This window comes from Bacillus rossius, chromosome 5 (genome assembly GCF_032445375.1).
Source record: "Bacillus rossius redtenbacheri isolate Brsri chromosome 5, Brsri_v3, whole genome shotgun sequence".
Lineage (NCBI taxonomy): Eukaryota > Metazoa > Arthropoda > Insecta > Phasmatodea > Bacillidae > Bacillus > Bacillus rossius.
The window spans coordinates 65,097,235-65,117,425 of record NC_086333.1 but is presented as its reverse complement, the minus strand read 5'-3'; the positions used below and the strand labels follow the sequence as shown (position 1 = coordinate 65,117,425).

The following is a 20,191-nucleotide window of genomic DNA, read 5'->3' as shown; positions in this document are numbered from 1 at the left end:
AAAGCAGTGATTTACTTCCAATTATGGAGCGATTGCGTAGCAGTGCTTTCAGCATTAACCCGCTTTCCTAGACCAGTCCTCGTTTCACTGATTAGTTTTCTTTTTCCTTTCTTTTTTTTTTCTGCCACGATAAAAGTCCTTGGAGAGGCCAAACTTCAAGGCTTATGTGGAAAGTCAAGTCGGTTGTTCTAAGAAGTCCGAGGCGGTTGTCCGATTCGAGTCATGATACACATGACTAATTACCTTTGATACTTGTTTTTACAAAGATTAAAGAATTCTCTCATAATTGTTTCACAATGTTTTCAAACTAAAAACATTCAAAGGCTACTACTATTTTGTTTCGGGCTATAACTACAAGCCATAGTCAAATTATAGGCTAAATGTTAACAATAGCATTAAATTACTGATGAATAGAGACCGGAAAAATTCGCGAATTAATTTCGCGATAGGCTAAAATACAAATAGTTATACCTCAGTGCTGCCTCTGCTATTGGCTTACAACTCACCTGGATGACTCTGGGCCAATGAAAAACACCCGACCAAAGCTTTATCAAATCACAGGCTGCTACGTTGGGATGTCTCACAAGACAGCAGCCAATGAGTGGGTGGCATTTGACCGAGTGTATGTAAAACTATGGAGTTCATCCTGCAGGTCATTGAACCAGCGAATTTTTCCGGTCCCTACTGATGAAAGATATAACAATTAGTTTTGGAAGCATGGTTTTCTTTACACGTATTTTCTGGCGGAAAGTGTGTAGCAGAATGTAAATTCGTTCAAACTTTGATGTTTGGTTTTCCTAAACCAAATTTTAAGGTCTTTGATTTGAGTTACAAGAAAAACACACAGCATACTAAGAAAAAAATCACACACACATACACACTTAACTTCAGTCAGTTTCCCTGGGATTATGCTGTTTTCTCTGACTCACCTAACCATTTTTTTTCCCGCCTCATTGGTATCTTGGACAAGATAACAAATAAATAACATTATTACAATTATGGACATACCTACATCATCGTTGGTTTGGGCTGTATGCCATAGAAAAACCCTCAGAAACGGACAAACAAAGATATGTGCATAAACTTTAGTTGTACCCTCTGTATCAATAAAAAAATAAGGAGTTTTAAGGACCCCTTTACGCCAGCCCCTTCATCATTATCAAAAGGTAGAAAACCATTCGTAATATCATAAACGTACCTCCAGCAAATAACAATGTTAAATAGTTAATGCACAAAAATAAGCTGGTTGGTTTAATTCTTACAGACTTATCTCTAGAACCCAAGCAGCGTATCTGAATTTCATACCCCAACCAATTACTATGATCACTAACTATATTTACTATAAAAGTTAAAAGTAAGACAATAAAACAGATATTTTTAGTTTAAAAGTGCGATATAAACTATAAAAGACAAATTCAAAATTCAGTTTTAAATAAAATCTAATCAGGTGGCCCAAAATTTGCCCATGGCACGGCCATGCACAAAAGTTGTTTGCTGCCCGGTAATAAAATATACTAAAATATCCGCATTTATCTATTACTTGCAAGCTTATTAAGGAGTTTTTAAGGATTTTTGGTGAAATTTAAGAACTTTTAAGGGCCCTTTATTAATTTAAGACAAATTTAGGACTTTTTAAGGATATTAAGAATATTCACGAACCCTGTAAAAAAAAACACACGGAGAACAAGATAAAAACAGCTGATGTCAAATGGACAGCAGAGAGAATACTGAAATTCGTGAGCAAAATTTGAGGTAGATATGTTCGTATTGTGTTCGGTAAAAAAAATTCCAGTTGGCTCCTTGGTTAACACCAGTCAGTGAACACGTTCATTCTTCACTAGTTCACGGGAAGTACTTTTTTTTCCAACAGTTAATTCATATAAGTGTTTATACATGCATGGTTAGATACCATATGAATGGGTAGCCCACGCAGACGGCATTGATCCCTCACGCCAAAATATCCATTAGCAAAATCAAAATAATGATCGCTCATTATGACAATCTTTTATCTCTAGACAGAAATGAAGGTTTTTCTTTTTTAACACTGCTCTTTGACCTCTGAATGTCGCTCATTTGGGCTCCATTCCTTATCAGTAATCGCTGCGCCGCCGGCGTCAAATTGATTACATCTGCGTGATGACGTGCGATCACGTGTGCCAATCGCTATTTGCATACTAACGTGGTCAGTATCACGAAAATGCCCACCGTAAAGTAAGATTACACAACTCGTTAATTTACCGCGAAACAGCCCGGTGGGAAAGTAGGACCTTGATCAACGAGCAAGCTATAATTATTTCATCGCAGCTTCAATGTTATCCCATTTTACGGATGAACTATAAGGGATTGGGGGGAGTTTTACTTTCATATCGCAGTTATGTGTGGTGATTAAGATCGCATTGATTTGCGTGGTGATTACGACACATGCTTAAAAATTTTACGCGAATTAAAAGCGCAAATAATTTTTATTTTATTTTATTTATTCTAAATATCGTACAAACCGTACCAAAATTAGACATTTCAAACCCCGGAATTTAATCTGATTTTTGACGAGGAATATTATTAAAATACCTCCCATGTTGTTAAAATTCACCAAACAGTTAAACCATTAAGTTTCCCTTTGTGTTTGTGAACTTTGGTTAGCGCCATCCGTCACAGATGGCAGCACCGTGGTTGTTACTTATTTCCGTTCCTTGACTTTGTCGCATTCACGAAATTACTCCCACCAAATGCCGTACACCGAGAGCTAAAATATTACACATCAATAAGTAAATATCAATTGAGAACGAATTTACTACTTGAGTCTGAATACCTCAACAAAGATTGCACGCATTATTTTAGTAACTTACGAAACCCAACCATTTCTTTTTAGTTACGCTCACCTAGTCGCGCGAAAACTTGTCCTGAAATTAGAAAGAATTTTATTTTATAACTTAATATAACTACCTTTTATATAAATAACACTTTTTTTTTGTGAGAGGGCTACAATTTTCTGAGCGTTACGAGAATTCCGATCGCATGAGGGGAATAGTTAGGTACGTGGTAGGGAAACCGTTGGAGGAAGAGACGTCATGGAATAGAAAGAAATAATGCAGCATACTCGTAAACTTGTATGCTTGTACACTTGAATGCTTGCACACTTGCATACTTGCACAATAGCATAATTTAGCTCTCGCATACTGTTATATATATATATATATATTTTTTTTTATCTGCGACCTCAGCCAAAGAGATTTATGGTTTCCTATACCTAGAGACCTGCAAAATTCGCGAAATCATTGACCTCTAGGATAGACTCCACAGTCCTTTAAATACTCGCGGAAATGACACGTGTTCATTGGCTACTGAAGCGTGAGACGTCTCAACTAGGCTGTCCGTAATTCGGCACTTTCTTGATTTAGTGTTTCCCATTGGCTCACAGTTCCCCGGAGAAAATGTGGGCCAATCGCAAAAGTGGTACGAAGGTATATAGTTGTTTTGATGCTAGCCTATCGCGAAATAAATCCGCGAATTTTGCATGTCTCTACCGATATCCTAATAATTAAGGACAGGAAAAATTCGCGGGTTCAATGACCTCCAGGATGAACTCCATAGTTCTACGTACACGCGGTCAAATGTGACCCACTCATTGGCTGCTGTCTTGTGAGACGTCCCAGCGTAGCAGCTTGTGATTCGTTAATGCTTTGGTTGGGTGTTTCTTATTGGCCCAGAGTCATCCAGGTGAGTTGTGAGCCAATAGTAGAGGCAGCACTGAGGTATAAATATTTGTAATTTAGCCTGTCGCTAAATGAATTCGCGAATTTTTCCGGTCTCTTCTAATAATATAAGCAAGAAGTTTCACTTCTGTCGCGCGTGTACTCTACGCACACGTTTTTTTTTTACAACAGCAACAGTGGATTCTTGGGGGGGCGGGGGGTGTTTCTGACTATGGGTCGATGAATATCATATTTCTAAGGGCATGCATATTTCGCGAAAAGATTCCGAGATCAGTCGAAAGTTAAAAACACTGTAGACATAATCTGTGTTTCGTGACTGGGTGAGTTTCTCTCGGGCACTTGTCCATTGTTACAGCACCAATCACAGTAATTCAGTGCGGGAGCAAACGCGTCCTGAGTGGTTCCGTCAAATATGGCAAATGACTTATCTCGCAGACGACCGCCAATCACTAGCAAGAAACCGCTGGTGCGGGTACACCTTTTTTGCAGTCTATTAATTTGCCCCTACATATTTGTCCGCACACTACAGGTAATCGCTACGGGGGAGAAAGTGGGCGAAGGGGAAACGTCACGGCTATTTCTGAAGTGTTTTCGCGGGCACTGCCACCTGGCAGCACACGTCGCCTGTGACGGAGCGAGGTGGGACAGGTGGACCCGGAGTTATGTCCGGCCATCTTGAACTCGGTGTTCCACGGCTCCCCGCACTCCTCCGACGAGCACCACGCTTGTGTCGTCATGTGTCACCGTCTGCCCATAAATAGACAGGAAAAATTCGCGAATTCATTTCGCGATAGGCTAAAATACAAACCGTTACACCTCAGTGCTGCCTCTGCTATTGGTTCAGAACTCACCTGGATGACTCTGGGCCAATGAGAAACACCCAACCTAAGGCTTTATACGAATCACAGGCTGCTACGTTGGGACGTCTCACAAGACAGCAGCCAATGAGTGGGTGGCATTTGACCGAGTGTACGTAGAACTATGGAGTTCATCCTGCACGTCATTGAACCCGCGAATTTTTCCGGTCCCTACCCATAAATGACTTCTCCGCCAACCCGGACACGCGGTGCGCAGAGCTGCAGAAGAAACCACGCGATTTTAAGGGCGTATGTCCCGTTCCAGGTCATGATTTTAGATTTATATTAATCACTGATCAACTTTTAGACATTTTCAATCGTTTAACTTTCACGAAATGAAAAATATATATAGTTGCATACTTTTTGCATAATTAGCTGCCAAAGTTACATTTTTAACCTTTTTGGGTTGTACAAATAAGGAGAATGTAATTTATTGCAGAACTGAAACTTTTTAGGATTAACTGCAATGCTACTGGCTACTTCAAGAAATGGTTTGCATTTCTATCACAAAAACTCATTTCATGTTTCTTGGCTGTCAAGATCATAAAAATTTTGAGAATTTTGAAATGTCAGGTAAAATTAATTAATATTTTCTGAAAGAAATGCAAACCATTTCTTGAAGTAGCCAGTGGCATTGCAGTTAATCCTAAACAGTTTCAGTTCTGCAATAAATTAAATTCTCCTTATTTGTACAACCCAAAAAGGTTAAAAATGTAACTTTGGCAGCTAATTATGCAAAAAGTATGCAACTATATATATATTTCATTTCGTGAAAGTTAAACGATTGAAAATGTCTAAAAGTTGATCAGTGATTAATATAAATCTAAAATCATGACCTGGAACGGGACATGCGCCCTTAAAACTGCTCAACGTATCCGAGTGGCGTCTGTTTACGGAAAAAACAATAATGCTACGAGGGAGGATTAGTAGGGGCAGGCATTTTTCACGAATAAATCTGAACTCCTATTAGACTGCAACACGGTATAGCCGCAACAGCGGTTTCTTCCTTGTGATTGGCGGCCGTCTGCGAGAGAAGTCATTTGCCTTGTTTGACTGAGCCACTCAGGACACGTTTACTTCCGCGCTGAATTACTGTGATTGGTGTTGTAACAATCGACGCGTTCCTGAAAGAAACCCGCACAATCACGAAACACAGATGATGCTACAGTGTTTTAACTTATAACTAGAGACCTGCAAAATTCGCGGATTCATTCGGTGATAGGCTAGAATTCAAACACACATACCTCTTAGATAATTTTGCTATTGGCTTACTGTTCATCTGGACGAATCTCAACCAGTTATAAACCCTCAACCAAAGAAGGATCGAATCACAGACAAACCAGCTGAGACGACTTACAAGTCGGCAGCCAATGAACTTGCGTTATTTGCCCGAGTGTACAGGGGTATGTGCAGTCTATCCTGAAGGCCATCGAAACCGCGAATTTTGCAGGTCTCTACCAATGGCTAGGGGCATGCAGATTTCGCGAAAAGATCTGAACATGTGGTTTATTCCTTGTGATTGGCGGCCGTCTGCGAGAGAAGTCGTTGTCTTATTTGACCGAGCCATTCAGGACGCGTTTGCTTCCGCACTGAATTATGGTGATTGGTGTTGTTACAATCGATATGTATCTGGGAGATACTCACCCAATCACGAAACACAGACGATACTACAGTGTTTTATCTTTCAGTTAGTCTCGAAATCTTTTCGCGAAATCAGCATGGCCCTACTAATGGCCTACAGCGAGGAACTACAGCCCTCATTTCGGGAGACAGCACAGTCAGGATGAACGATACGGGGACTCGAACCCGGATCGTCTTAGATGCGGGCTCAGCGTCTTGGCACTGCGCCACCTAACTCCAATTCCCCCCCCCCCCCCCTAATTCAATTTTGATATGCGTACTTGAGATAAGGCATGATCTTTAAATTATCTTAATGCAACGGTATCGAGCGCGGAAATAATTAGCTGTTCCCGATATTTAACGTTATCAGCTTAATCTCTGGCACGCCGCGCACTTGTGTTCGAGAGGTTTCGTTTACCATCGCATGGTCAGTTCGGGAATCCATCCAGCTGGTAGCCATCTCAAGTCCATCACCAGCACTGACTACAACACAGACAGATTAAGTATACTTTAGCCAGATTATCATCGCGAAAAAATTGTGCCCCCCCCCCCACCCCAATACTCCCCTCAGCAACTAACTAAAAAAAAAAAGTGCGTGTACTTATGTACGCGTGTTAGAAGCTATTCTTGTCTGACATGATTAAATAAACAATGCAAATGAATAGATAACGCAGTGTCAGTCATATTACGAGTAAATCGTAAATATAACCAAACAAATGGGGAAATATCATGTATGCTCTAACACAATTTTCTAACACAATAAATTATAGTAAACCCAGAAAAAAACCTAATGTATAAACTGTGTTGGCTGGTTTTCAGCGTTAAAAATAATAGGGTCCAGTAGTTGTAGCAATTAGTTTAATACTAAAGACATACATGAGCATAGTTTTTAAATTTCTTTATATCACATTAACTACATTTTTATTCGTTTGGTAATAAACCATGTGTTACGTTTTACTACTTGTGTTTGAACACAGCTGGATGAAATGCGCATGCACATTGGACTTCGTGCAATTTAATTACTTTCGCGCGGTGCGTGTGCATTTCGTTGCATACTAAAATGGCACCTTCAACGCGCCTATAAAAGCATGACTTCAAAAACGTATCCAAACTTAATATACTCCAGAAAGATCGGGGGGGGGGGGGGGGGGGGGAGTAATGTTTGTTACACGCTTCCTAACGGGTGTCTGAGAGAGGGTAATATACTGAGTTAGAAATAATCTGTTGTAATTGACACATTTCCCCGACCGGTATTTATGGTTGCATCACTGTAGCAACACTGTTAAAAAAAGTTAACCTTTCATTTACGAAGAATGCTATTTACAAATTATCCAGAGATCTTCGTAATTTTGCGGCTATCTTTGTATATTTAAGGATAATGAGATCATTTACTTTGAGCATGAATCAACAAGAACAATCTTGGTATAATACCGATATATTCAACAACTTGTTAAAGCACTCCTGTTTCTGCCACGTGTGTGTTTACCTTGTTTGCTACGAAACAACAAAACTCGGAATTCGGAACAACGCGTATTTTCTACAAAGATTCGATTACCCGTTTCTTCCTTTATTATAGGTAGAGACCCGAAAAATTCTATGATTCTTCTGGCCTCAGGATAGAATTCAAAGTTATAGGTGTGCTCGACCCATGTTTACTTTCCCATTGGTTGATTTCTTAGCGAGAACATTTTTATCCTTGTTATTTGGCACTACCTGATTCGCTTACTTCTCTCCTAGCTGGGCATCATTGGCTCACGGTCGTAGACGGGCGTGTCCAAACAACTGCGGGCCAATCATGAACACAGTGCGAGAGTGTGAAGGTTTGCATTCTAGCTTGCGACTAAATTAATCCGCGAAATTTCCGGGTCTCTAATTATAGGTCCTTTCCGTCGTTGAATAGTCCGTAAATTTACTGTAATTTCTAACAGTGTAGCTGAGAGGCGGATGGCATGTTTGCAGACAAAACTGACGACCTGGGAAGACCCAATTAGCAACGCGCGCCTAATTGAGAGGGCGTTTCACACAGACCTGCACCGTGGAAGAAGAACCTACCGTTAGGGCGTGACCAAAAATTACCCAGCATATGATGAGACATGAGACGTCGTTTTACCCACTACTGGATGTCACAAGCACAATCAACGCCATACCTTATTGGGAAAAGGGGGGGGGGGGGGGGGGGGTGAGAGAGAGAGCAATCGACTTCGGGAAAATTTCCCACCATGCCCCGGCCTCATAGATATATATACAAAAAGCATTGTTATTGCCTATAGCTCGAATGTAGTGGTTTTTTGTCCCTATGACTCTCCCGACTCTCACTTCAGGTTATAGTCATGAATTTATTGTAGTGTCATTCTGATTACGTGTTCTTGCAAAGTTTCAAACCGATAAGACCATTAGAAGTAGGTTAAAATCGACTTTCAAGATTTAATTACATAGACACAAGTGAAGCTAATAAAAGCGTGTTAAAAACGAGAACAACACTTAGCGTTTCATCACTTTAAATAGTTTTTTTTAAAACGTATACTAACGGTAGAATCTTCGTAAACATTTTTGTTTGTTCCGTTAATGCTATGGCTATGACGTCCCTTCAAGAACAATGGCCATACAGGATGCACCAACGTATAAACCAGCTGTCCCACGCAGTGATTACCTTTTGTTTTGAATGTTAATGTCGTTGCAGCCCAGGCTTCAATGTTATGCCTGTAAGCTGAGAAGTGGCAGTCCGCAGACTAAACTAAACCCCAACATACGGCCACACACGTCTCACGAACTTTTCTGCCTTAACCACGCCATAATCTATGTGACAACCGAGTGCAGTACCCTACATGTCACCAGAATTGTCTTCGTACTAATATCACAAAAAAATGCCATGATTATAAAGTTTTCTGGAAAAGTTGGTGTTAAAGAACTTTACAACGATCAGTATGCAAATGAATTACTTACCGGTATTAAGAATTTTAAGCCTTTGAAACACAATGCGTGCAGTAATGGTTTGTATTATCAAAAATTCTTTCAGACAAAAGATTAAGGTAACAATTATAAGATCTACAAACAATTTGAACGGATTTTAAAGTGTACCTACTAAGGGAGATAAGAGTTTTTTTTTTTAATTCTATCCCTCATTTTTTCAAACCCTTGCAGCAATGATTCGTCTAATCAAAAAAAATTTCAAACAAAAATTTTAGATAAAAATTATAAGATTAATACAAAATTTGTACAAATTCGATGCTGTGCCTACGAAGGGAGTTATAATTGTTTTTTTCCTCCAACCCTTGTTTTTTCAACCCCTTGCAGTTATGGTTGGTTAAAATCAAAAATTTATTGGGACAAAAGATTTTGGCATTACTCCTAAGAGTTATAATACGTTCAAACGGATGTGAAATTTTCCATATTATGGGAGTCAAAGCATTTTTTTCTGTTTTCCGAAAAACCTTCCCTATTTTTACCCCGTCACATATTTCCCATTAACGAACTCGACCTAGATTTTCCACTACTAGATTTTATGTATCAGTTTGGAAGTGATTTGTAAAAAATTGCGACAGTTATCGTGTCCACATATTTGTGATATATATAAGTGATAAAAAAGGTATCCGGTAACTATCCGGTATCCGGCCTAACCGGCCTAAATTTACTATCCGGCCGAATACCGGATAATAAGCGAGTATTCGGCAAGAAACAGGATTTAAAAAAAATACGAAATATAAAATTTATGTACTTTATTTAATCACCATATTTTAATTACGGTGAATTAATATCTACTAATTTCTCTGCATTAAGAAGCAACACATGGTTTCGCTTATCTTCATAGACACAGCCAGCTTCAGAAAAAAAGTATATCCCTGTAAACGCTAGAGGGGTGAAGTTTGTTCTAGGAGTCTGAGTCTGGTGAAACCGATTCTTTTTACTATGGATAATGGCTCGTTGTCTAGTGCATTAATTTCTGCTATTAAATAATGGTACTTCTTGGCTTTGGTGCTATTTACATCCCAAAGAAATTTCCTTTCGAACGATTCTGTCACAGTTAAATGCTTTTTTTTTTTTTGCCCATACTGAAGACGAACTTGTCTCCGGGATGGCTAAAGGCATTGTAGTAGGCACCACAGCGGCTGGATCTTTGCTCAGTGCACGGAATTCATCTGGATGTTTTGTTTCTATATGATTTTTTCATGGCATAAGTACCTATAAATAATAGGATACCGTCAACAAAACACTGCTACAAACGTGCCTTACGAAAAGTAATTAAAAATCGAAAACTCTGTGTAAATGATTTTGTTGTTATCGTATTGTCTGGGTGAGTCAGACGTTTATTCAAAAACTATGTTTTATATGAAAGCATATAAAATCTACACAAGAAAAAAGTCAAAACAATATTCTTGAATCATTTATTTCTTCATATTATGTAGGTACCTGCCATGAAGTAATTAAAAACAAAAGAAAAAAATATAAGCTGGTTTTGTTTGATACATCGCCACGAGAAATATTAACATTGCATAACAAACAAAAAACTTTATATCGTCACTGTTTATATCAAAATATTTCCATAAAGACGATATTTTCTTTACCGATGTCATTTTTCGTCGCTAAATCTGTTTAGAAATATAATTTAAAAAACACTATTATAACAACCTTAAATTACAACGGCACGTTTTTTAATAACCTCAAATGATTCTGCTTGCAATCAATTCAACAAGTCAAAGAAACACTTACTGACTTCGCTCGTGAACGAAAAGATCCGAATTCACCCGAGTCCGCCCGATCGTTCGTGCGCCAACTGCAAGAGCTCGCACGTTACAATGCACCAATCGGCAATGTTCGACCGAATATCCGGCTTCAAGGTTGGCCGGATATCCGGTATCCGGCAAAACAGCTATCCGTTGTATCGTTAACAAATATAAACTTTTGAGTTAACGATGGTTTTGGAGTCTATGGACCATGAAATGAAAAACTATATAAACATTTTCCGAAAGTCGCACCATGGTAACGGCTGCAATAGGTAGTACTTCTTCGAAATCTACCTAAAACTGCGCACAGATATTTTAAAAATCGATCCTGCCAAACAGGTATGCTCTACAACGATGTTCAGATATGCCGGAGTGGAGCAAGTGAAAATAATCCGCTTTGAGTTCAGACCAGTTGCTTAAGAGGGTGGTATTTTAAATTATTTAACTCTTAATATTTTGAGTTTTGGCACGTGATATTAACTGAATTCACGATAAAACCATATTTTCTAAACAACGAAATATGTTTATACTGTGAATTTATTCAAAACCATGTACATAAACACGAATATTAGACGCAAAATAGTTCAGGTGTTTTGGGATATCACCCCCTTATTCAGACGACACTGCGACATCAGGGTGTTCTAAGCTGCGGGTCTCGTGGTCCGAATGCCGTAACTAGAGACCTCTTTCTATGAAGTGTTGAAGTCAGTTATCGACGGAGGTGAAAAGAAAGGACGTTGAGAGACGTAGGTAGGATTTGAGAAGAATCCGCCCGATGCTGAGAGCGGATCAGAAAATAACGCGTGCTAAGAGGGGGCGAGGAGGCGAATTAAAAGAATGGAACGTGGGTTTCGTCGCGCGAAGACACCGCATCTCGGCAGGACAAGAGGGCCGAGACCCACGCGCCCCCCCCCCCCCCTCCCAAGGTCACGTGACGTGGAGGGGTCGTCGAACCGACCGCGCCGCCGGCTTCGCATGTGAGCGCGTGCCGCTCCCGCGCATGCGCGCAGACGACACACGACGAGATCTTCCTGACGGGAAGCCTACAACTCACGTAGTTTCGGTTCCCTGCAAGAATTTCCGAAGATTTCCGAAGTTTTGCGTTTTGGTACTAACGCCACTTCAGCCGCTAAATCAGAAGTTTCCAATGAAAACAAGCATGTTGTGACTGACCTAACCTAACCTAACCCTTCGATTTTTTTAAATTTCAATTTTTGAGAGAAATCCGAAGTTGCACGAACGTGGTAGGGAACCGAAACTACGTGAGTTGTAGGCTACCGCTGCCTGACTGCGCGGCGCGGACCGCAACTGGAGCAACCACACTTTTCATCTTCTCTACCTTTTGAAGTGAGCCAGCCTTCATACCTCGCAGTGTATTAAGATCTGAGCTAATTATTACCATCCCCCAGGCACAGGCACGTAGCCAGGGGGGGGGGGGGGTTGTCCGTGGGGTCCGGACCCCTCCCTTCAAGCACTTAAATAAAATAAAAATAAAAAATAGTGAAGATAGAATAAGAAAATTACAGCAACTTAGCTGTATAAAATTACATAGCGTTTTATTTGGAAGGTTTATTGGAATCCTTACACTAGGCTACAATAAATGCATTTCCTCCCACATCTAGCCCAACACACGATTTAGGTAACGATTGTTAAAAAAAAAAATGCGTGTCCAAAATGCCTGAAAATTTCAGAGAAGTGGATTCCAAACCATGCGCAAACACATTCCCCCAATTTTTGTTGACGAGTGCTGCCATATTCATGTTGAGGTCCGAAAATTTTCAGACAATCCTGTACACAGAAGCGGCAGGAATTGTGTTTGCAAGAAGTCTATATTTAATGCCGGTTTGCGCACGTGTTAGTTTGTAAGCATGTCTTTCATATAAACTAGACATGTGTGTTTCATGTATTAAATAACATTAATATATTTATATTTATGACTTGTTTCAACGAAAACAAACTAAGGAAAAATATATTAAAAATAACCAAATAAAAGCCAAAATATAAATTGTTCCATTTTTGTTTCTCAAGCAATAACATTACTTAAACTCCTATTGTGTAAACGTTGGACTTCTAAAATTATACTGTTCCCTGAGATTTTAGAGGAAATTTAATTTTAAGCGCAATTTAAAAAAAAAAATGGTTGTCTGTAAAGTCGGTTTACGGACCCGGGCACACAGACGGTGTGCAGAGCTTCAGGAAAAACAACGCGATTTCAAAACTACTCAAAATATCCGAGTGGGGTCTGTTTACGAAAAGCATTTAAGAGTTCGCTGAGGGCCGAAAAGTACTTTTGACTTTGGATTAAGTTTTTAAACTGTATTTTTAGAAGAGTTAAAATGGCTAAAACGCATGTTTTTAGAGTAATTTTTAGGCGTAAAACCACCTGTACAGATTCTTGAAAGCACTTGAGGGACTTGCATTACCCCTTTATCTTCATTACCCGCAGTATAATGTTACGGTCACCGCTCAAATTCCACAGTTATACTGTAACGACGAGAAGACTGCGCGCCAGTTCAGAGCCTTGCGCTTAGAGGCTATACCGCGCTAGAAGCACCAGCGAGCGTCGCGCTTATCATCCCGCCTCACTAACATACATACACCCCTGACGAGGCGGGACCCTTAAGGGGCCCGCCTACCTGGGCACACATACGGTGTGCAGAGCTTCAGGAAAAACAACGCGATTTCAAAAATACTCAAGATATCCGAGTTGTGCCTATTTACGAATAGCATTTAAGAGTTCGTTGAGGGCCGAAAAGTACTTTTAATTTCGGATTAAGTTTTTAAACTGTATTTTTAGAAGCGTTAAAATGCCTAAAACGCGTGTTTCCAGAGTAATTTTTAGGCATAAAACAATCAGTACAGATTCTTGAAAGCACTTAAGGGGCTTGCATAACACCTTTATCTTCATTTATCCGCCATATAATGTTACGGTCACCGCTCAAATTTCACAGTTATCCTGTGCCGACGAGAAGACTGCGCGCCAGTTCAGAGACTTGCGCTTAGAGGCGATACCGCGCTGGAAATACCAGCGAGCGTCGCGCTTATCATCCCGCCTCACTACACTGAGAAAAAGGTTTGTTTCAATCAAACAAATATTTGTTCATATATGGCGAAACTAATATTTACTCGGTGGAACAAAATATTTTGTTAGCTTAACCAAACTCAGCAAGAAACAAATATTATTTGATACACCTAACCAAATATACATTTGAGTTGACAACATCATTTTGTTGGGTCGACGGAATCTTTCCCACTACAAAATATTTGTTTGAATTAACAAAATATATTTATTTCGCCACATACAAACACATATTTTGTTGAGGCAAACAAACCTTTCTCTCAGTGTAACACACATACACCCCTGACGAGGTTGTTGGCGTTCATCTTCACAGCACACACAGAGAGATAGACAGAGAGAGAGACAGAGAGAGAGAGAGACAGAATCAGTACTCGTGACGTCCCAAGTGTTATCAGTGTAGGATGTTTGTGCATCGCACGAGCCGGGTAATTAACCTCTCGCCGGCGCTTCAACTAGCTCCGTTCATTGCGTGATTTATTTCAAGAGATTGTGTTTGACGTGACGGTAGTTGGTAGTTTAGACTGGCGAAGAAAAAAAAGGGGGGGGGGGGGGAGAAGAGTCGGAATATTCCTTCTCAGGCCAAAGACTTAGAGCTTCTGACCCCGAGGGGCCACGGCTCATTTAGTTTAAATTCCCATAGCGACACAACCACATAATTTACGTCTAACTAATTACACGTTGCTGGTCCTCCGAGACTGCGAAAAGAAAAAAAGTTCACACACAGCAGTTATGTTACCCTCTTAACTGATGCAATCGTAAGTGCATTTTTGTGTACTTTTTTTTTTACAAGTGGCGTTACCTGAGCTAATAGATCGTGGAGTTGTAAGTATTTAAAACCAATATTGCCGCTGTACAATGCTAATAAAAGACAGCGACTTAAATCCGTGTCTGGTTCGGGCTTAGTGTTAATATAATTAAAGCACTTTCACACGTATGATAAGATAATAAGTAAAATATGACAATACTATACGACAATATGACAACACCATCCTTCTTTCTACCTTCCAATTAGTGTACACAGTTGTCAATCAGGGAATAACTGTTTAAATTAGGTCAACGCTAACTCAAAACGAAATTCAAACCTACAAAAAGATTGCCAATTAATTCTTTCATACTGAGGTATAACGGAAAACGATGAAACCAGCCCTATTAAAGGAAATACGCAAAAAAAAAAAATATTTCTCTCGTCAGTTATTTCATTTCATTCCAACCTATAACGTATGGTTTATTTTACATTTCGGAATTTATTTATTTTTCCCCATCTGCGCTCACTGCCAATTTACTTGAGTTAATTAATGTGTAACTGACCATAAGAGGGCTGGTGTGCGTTCGATGATATTTTTATTTACATTTGTATATTGTTTAAAAAAGTTTAATTTTACTACAGAGAAATTTCAATTTACTTTTACTTGTGGCAGTACACATTTACGAGCGATGTTGAGCATACTAACTTGCTTGCATGGTTTTATATAAGGGTCGGATTCAAGGGAAGAGGGAAATACGCGGAAATTTCTCCCCCTCCCCCGGCCCAAAGAGCCAAACCTTACAGAGAAAATTGAATTATATTTATTCATATAAACACAATTACATTTATCAAAGGATATACCAAAAATACGTTTCGTGTAATTAATAGGAAATGTCTGCCTTTTACGAGGATTTTCTCAATATGAACTTAAAACACTGCTAGCGAACTCCACTGTATATGGTAGAATGAATCTTTAATGGGACATTTATTCCTTTTTCGAGGAATTTATCAGTATGACGTTGGCAACACTGCTTGGTAGCGTCCGAGATAGTTTCGTGCACTGTAAAATTAACAAGCAGGTAGTGATGTTATTTCGGTAAAACATGTTTTTTTTGTGGGCTGTTTGACTGCAAGGTTTACTGCAACATGGTGAGTGACTAAGAATACTGTACTTACACAAATGTCTTGCACTTAAGTCAACATAAGTTTTTGCGAGATATTAGGCGCACGCGACTTGCTATTTTACATAAGAAAGTATTGTGCGGCTCATTGTACCTTAAGGTAAATTTTCAATTGACAATGATTTTACGAGGATGTGAGTTAAAATGTTTTACAGAAATGGTTTAACATGATTTTTTGACTTTTTTAAATTGGAAATTAATTGTTTCTGAAATAATTGAGACATTTGTACAGCTTTTCAGTATTACTAGAAAAATGTTATATAGTGAAGTATTCATTTTAGTAAGGATTAACAACGCAGGTGTTAAGTCTAGAGAGAGACGTAAGTACACTGTCGTTCATATCTCGCTATTTAAGTAGCAAAATCTTATTAAATTCAGAAATAAAAAACACAATAAATGTTCCCAGTTACATTTATGTTAATCTTCTGCAAGCTTGCTTTGAATCAGATCCGATAAACCTTCTTAAAGTGTTGCGGGAACTTGTGTATAATCTCGAGCGCAGGCTGTGAAAGCATCTAGCGGCAGACTTGGAAATACGTATAGTTACATCTTATTCTGTAGTGTAACACTATTTCTTCCTTCCAGTATGACAGCCAATAAGAAACTAATGAACGTATATTATATCATTTTGCTCGATAGTGAATTTCTTGTCCTTTTGTCAGTGAGAACTAGGTGTATAAAGAGCTGTCAAACTTGTGTTGTTTCACAGAAACTCAAAAAATAATCTTCGACCATAAATCAAAATATGGTATCATTCACAATCTGATTTGCAACACTTTTTCATACTAGTGTATGAGTTTTCTAACTATTCTTGTATTTCCAGGATGCCTAGAATTACGATTTTGTATTTAGCCGGTTTTGAAGCAATTTGGGTAGCAAACCAATAATATTGATGAATACGTTGAAATTATTCTCAATTTGTTTGCCCAAGACCTTGCAGTCTAATGCCCCAAGTACTGCATTATACTTGATCTGATTTGTTTAAAGAATAATGAATTTAACTTTCTGATAATATTTTATTTTTAATTTCAAAAATTTTGGGTTCATTTTTATCACATTGGCATCATCATGCCTACTCTATATTTTATATTATATGCCTGGGATTCCGTGAGTAGTGTGTTGTCACTATTGTTATAATTTTTAGGTAAGAACGACCCAGACTTCAACTTCCAAATTTGATTTTTTTTGTGATAAGCTGCAGGGCACCAGATCACCCTGCCCCAAGACTCATCACTGGATCCATCCCTGATGTGTTTGTGTGTGTGTACATATCATCCCCAAACACATGTTATTTTAATTTAGTGTAAGGCAGCAGCAGCTGTCTGCTTCCATAGGGAAGTTAGGGATAAAAATTATGAAGGATACTGATAACACCCACAGAGAGAGAGAGAGAGAGAGAGAGAGAGAGAGAGAGAGAGAGAGAGAGAGAGAGAGATAGAGAGAGAGACAGGTTCATTCAAAAGCTGTCAAAATGCACCTTTCGCAAAGAAAGTATCCCCAGATATGAGAAAGAAGAGTATACACACGCGAATGAATGAAACAAAAATGCGAAATGTAGTGTGAGGGAGAAAAAAAAGAGGAAGGAGGAACAAACGTCCTCCAGAATTATAGACATGACAGTAGCCCCCACCGCCTCCTCGTGTGAAATAACAATGCGCATCTCATGTGAATAGTGAAAACTTTTTTTTTTCTTCTTTCCTGTCGGATCATCCTCTGACGCTGCTGTGCTAGCAAAAAAATTCAACGGAAATGAAGATTCAGTAATTCGTTGAAAATTTTGGAATCTTCACTTTTTATGTTAATATCCAAACAGTTTTTGCCCGTTTGATATATTCCGTCTCAAAAACGCCTATTCACGAACACAATAAAGGCAAGGTTTTAAATTGCTTGATTATTTTTTTAAAATCTGTAAAAAACATTTCCAAAAACCTCATTCCGCGCGTTTTTTTATTATGTGAGAATTACCTAAATATATTATGTGCCATGTAGTCAATTAAAAAAGGTTTCAAAAATAGTACCAGTGGTACCATTTTCTCCTGTTTCTTGCAAAGCATTTAACGATGTTTGTTTTCGAACACTGATAACCACATAAAACTGTTTACAAACATTGTTGACTGAACAACAGTTGCAGAAGGCTACGTAGACCAATGATACAATGAATTAATTATGTCCGAGAAACGACGCGTAACTGAATTACGTAGAAATTATAAAATATTTCAAAATAAATTTCAAACAGAATCAATATTTTCATCCTAAGACAACGAAATCAACAAGAAACTTTTAAATCATGCGTAAGCATCCAAAAATGGAGAAATAACACCAAAGGCTTGAACGATCAATTTAAAACCGACAAAAAATTATCTATTTTAGTTAACTATAACGTTAAATATTTCATGCACTCTATCACCATTGATTTTTATTTACCATTTCTTTTTGTTTAACATTATTTTTTTATTCCACATTTTGACAATATCGCACTCGCACCCGTACGTGCATCGGTCCATCTCGGAAAAACAAATTCACGTTCTATCCTGATTAGACGTGAAAACCGTCTTTCAGGGTGGGCTAGACCAGCGGTTCCCAAAAGATGTTCCGCCGAACCCTGGATTTCTGTGACAAGGGGTTTCGTGAGTCAGGACGAATGCCATATAAAGCAGGCACAATTATTGTAAAATATCTTTCTTTTGAAGGAGTTGGGCTTCAGCCAAAAGAAAGTTGAACATAGGGTTCCCTGTGCCGAAAATAAAATTGGAACTGCTGGCCTAGACCATTGAATATATATAATGTATAGAAGTCGCGAGCCCAGGTTAAATTTTCTGTCCGGTTTCTCAGAAGAATTGTTGTAGTTCCAAGCTCCGCCGCTGCGATCGCTTTCATCGCTGGGTATCGGCCGTATACGCCCCTGGTGGTATTTGGCAGAACTAGGTTAACCAGCCAAGTCGTGACATCATCCTTTCCCCCCCCCCCCCCCCCCCCCATTCCAGCCCCCCTTCGAAAATCCAAGACCAACGATTCAAATTACCCGGCAGGTCTTATCAGCATCGTTAGGCGACCTTGAAGAGGAGCTTCCTTTACCGTCGTTTGCGAATGATGAAATCCCAAAAGAAGCTAGCCATGGAAATCACTGAATGATGGGATTCTGTACCCGAGTGAAGTGAAAATTAGCTAATAAAACTTTGTACTGGTCAAATAGTCAGTGTTCCGTTCAAAATATGGTTTTATTTTAAAAGTAAAATACTTATTTAAACTATATTTCGCGTTTGTACAAATTTACTTTTAGATATTGGCAAGGATTATCAACATACCTTAAACAACCTTCTCTTATTCAACGTTATCTATTAAGTAGTAAAAGGGGTAAATATTATTTTTAAAAAAAAATGGAACCCACTAAATCAGTATTCAATAATAAAATACGCATATTAAAATTTTTTGTATTTAACTTTTTTCGGTAATAAAAATTCAGGATGATTTTGGTTTAATTGGTTTACGTATATTGCTATATTTTCTAAATCACATAGAAAAGGGAAAAGAGTAGGTACATCAGTGAAAATTCCAAAATCAATATGCGAGATAAGAAATTTGGTAACTGCTCTACATTTCAAATAAAAATGCATTGGTTTCATGAATACTGAAATGTATGCGTAATAAGGCATATTGTGTTATTATCCTAAGCATGACTATAACTAAAAAAATTACCGTAATTTAAAACGATGGCAGTCTTAACATACAATAAGTGCGCGAGTCTTAGTTTATATTTTAATTGGCTTCTTCGTCAGATGGAAAAGAGTTAAGATTTCATCAAGGAAAAATATATTCTCAAATTCACTAAACCGGGAGATAGAAAATAAGGTAGGTACTTAATTTTAAATAAAAGTTAAAATAGGCTTACGCTAAAACATTTAAAAATAAGTCGTAAAAATATTTTTATTTATTAAATATTTTCTATACTTGACAGTTCTTTGGGTATAATTCTTCAAAAATCTTTGGAATTTAATACATACTTTTCTTAAAATGGTAGAGTATCAGCAATACCCGGAAATTACGTGAGCAAAGCCACGGGTTATTAGATATACTTTTACTATAAAATAAAAACAACTATACATTTGTAGTTCACGAATGTGATATTTTGTTTATTGCTTCACAACATTCATTTGCCAGTCTGAAATTTCATCGTACCACTTGTCAGAAATGTCACCAAAAATGATAGATAGATTTTTTTTGACGAATTTCAATTACGAGGAAACCTTTCGCAAGATTTTTTTCTTCGCAGTAGTC

At 38.4% G+C, this 20,191-nt stretch overlaps 1 protein-coding gene across 4 annotated transcripts in view; it reads right to left on the bottom strand.

Moving 5' to 3' along the window:
• LOC134531911 (transmembrane protein 198) overlaps positions 1 to 20,191 on the bottom strand; it is a 329,748-nt gene that overhangs the window by 294,629 nt on the left and 14,928 nt on the right. The window contains exon 1 of one of the 4 annotated variants that reach the window (XM_063367950.1): positions 10,898 to 10,947. The exons of the other annotated variants lie outside the window; for them this stretch is intronic. The gene's annotated coding sequence lies outside the window, so the exon portion shown is untranslated. Of the gene's footprint in view, positions 1 to 10,897; positions 10,948 to 20,191 lie in introns of those variants that run through there. 4 annotated transcript variants of the gene reach the window in all.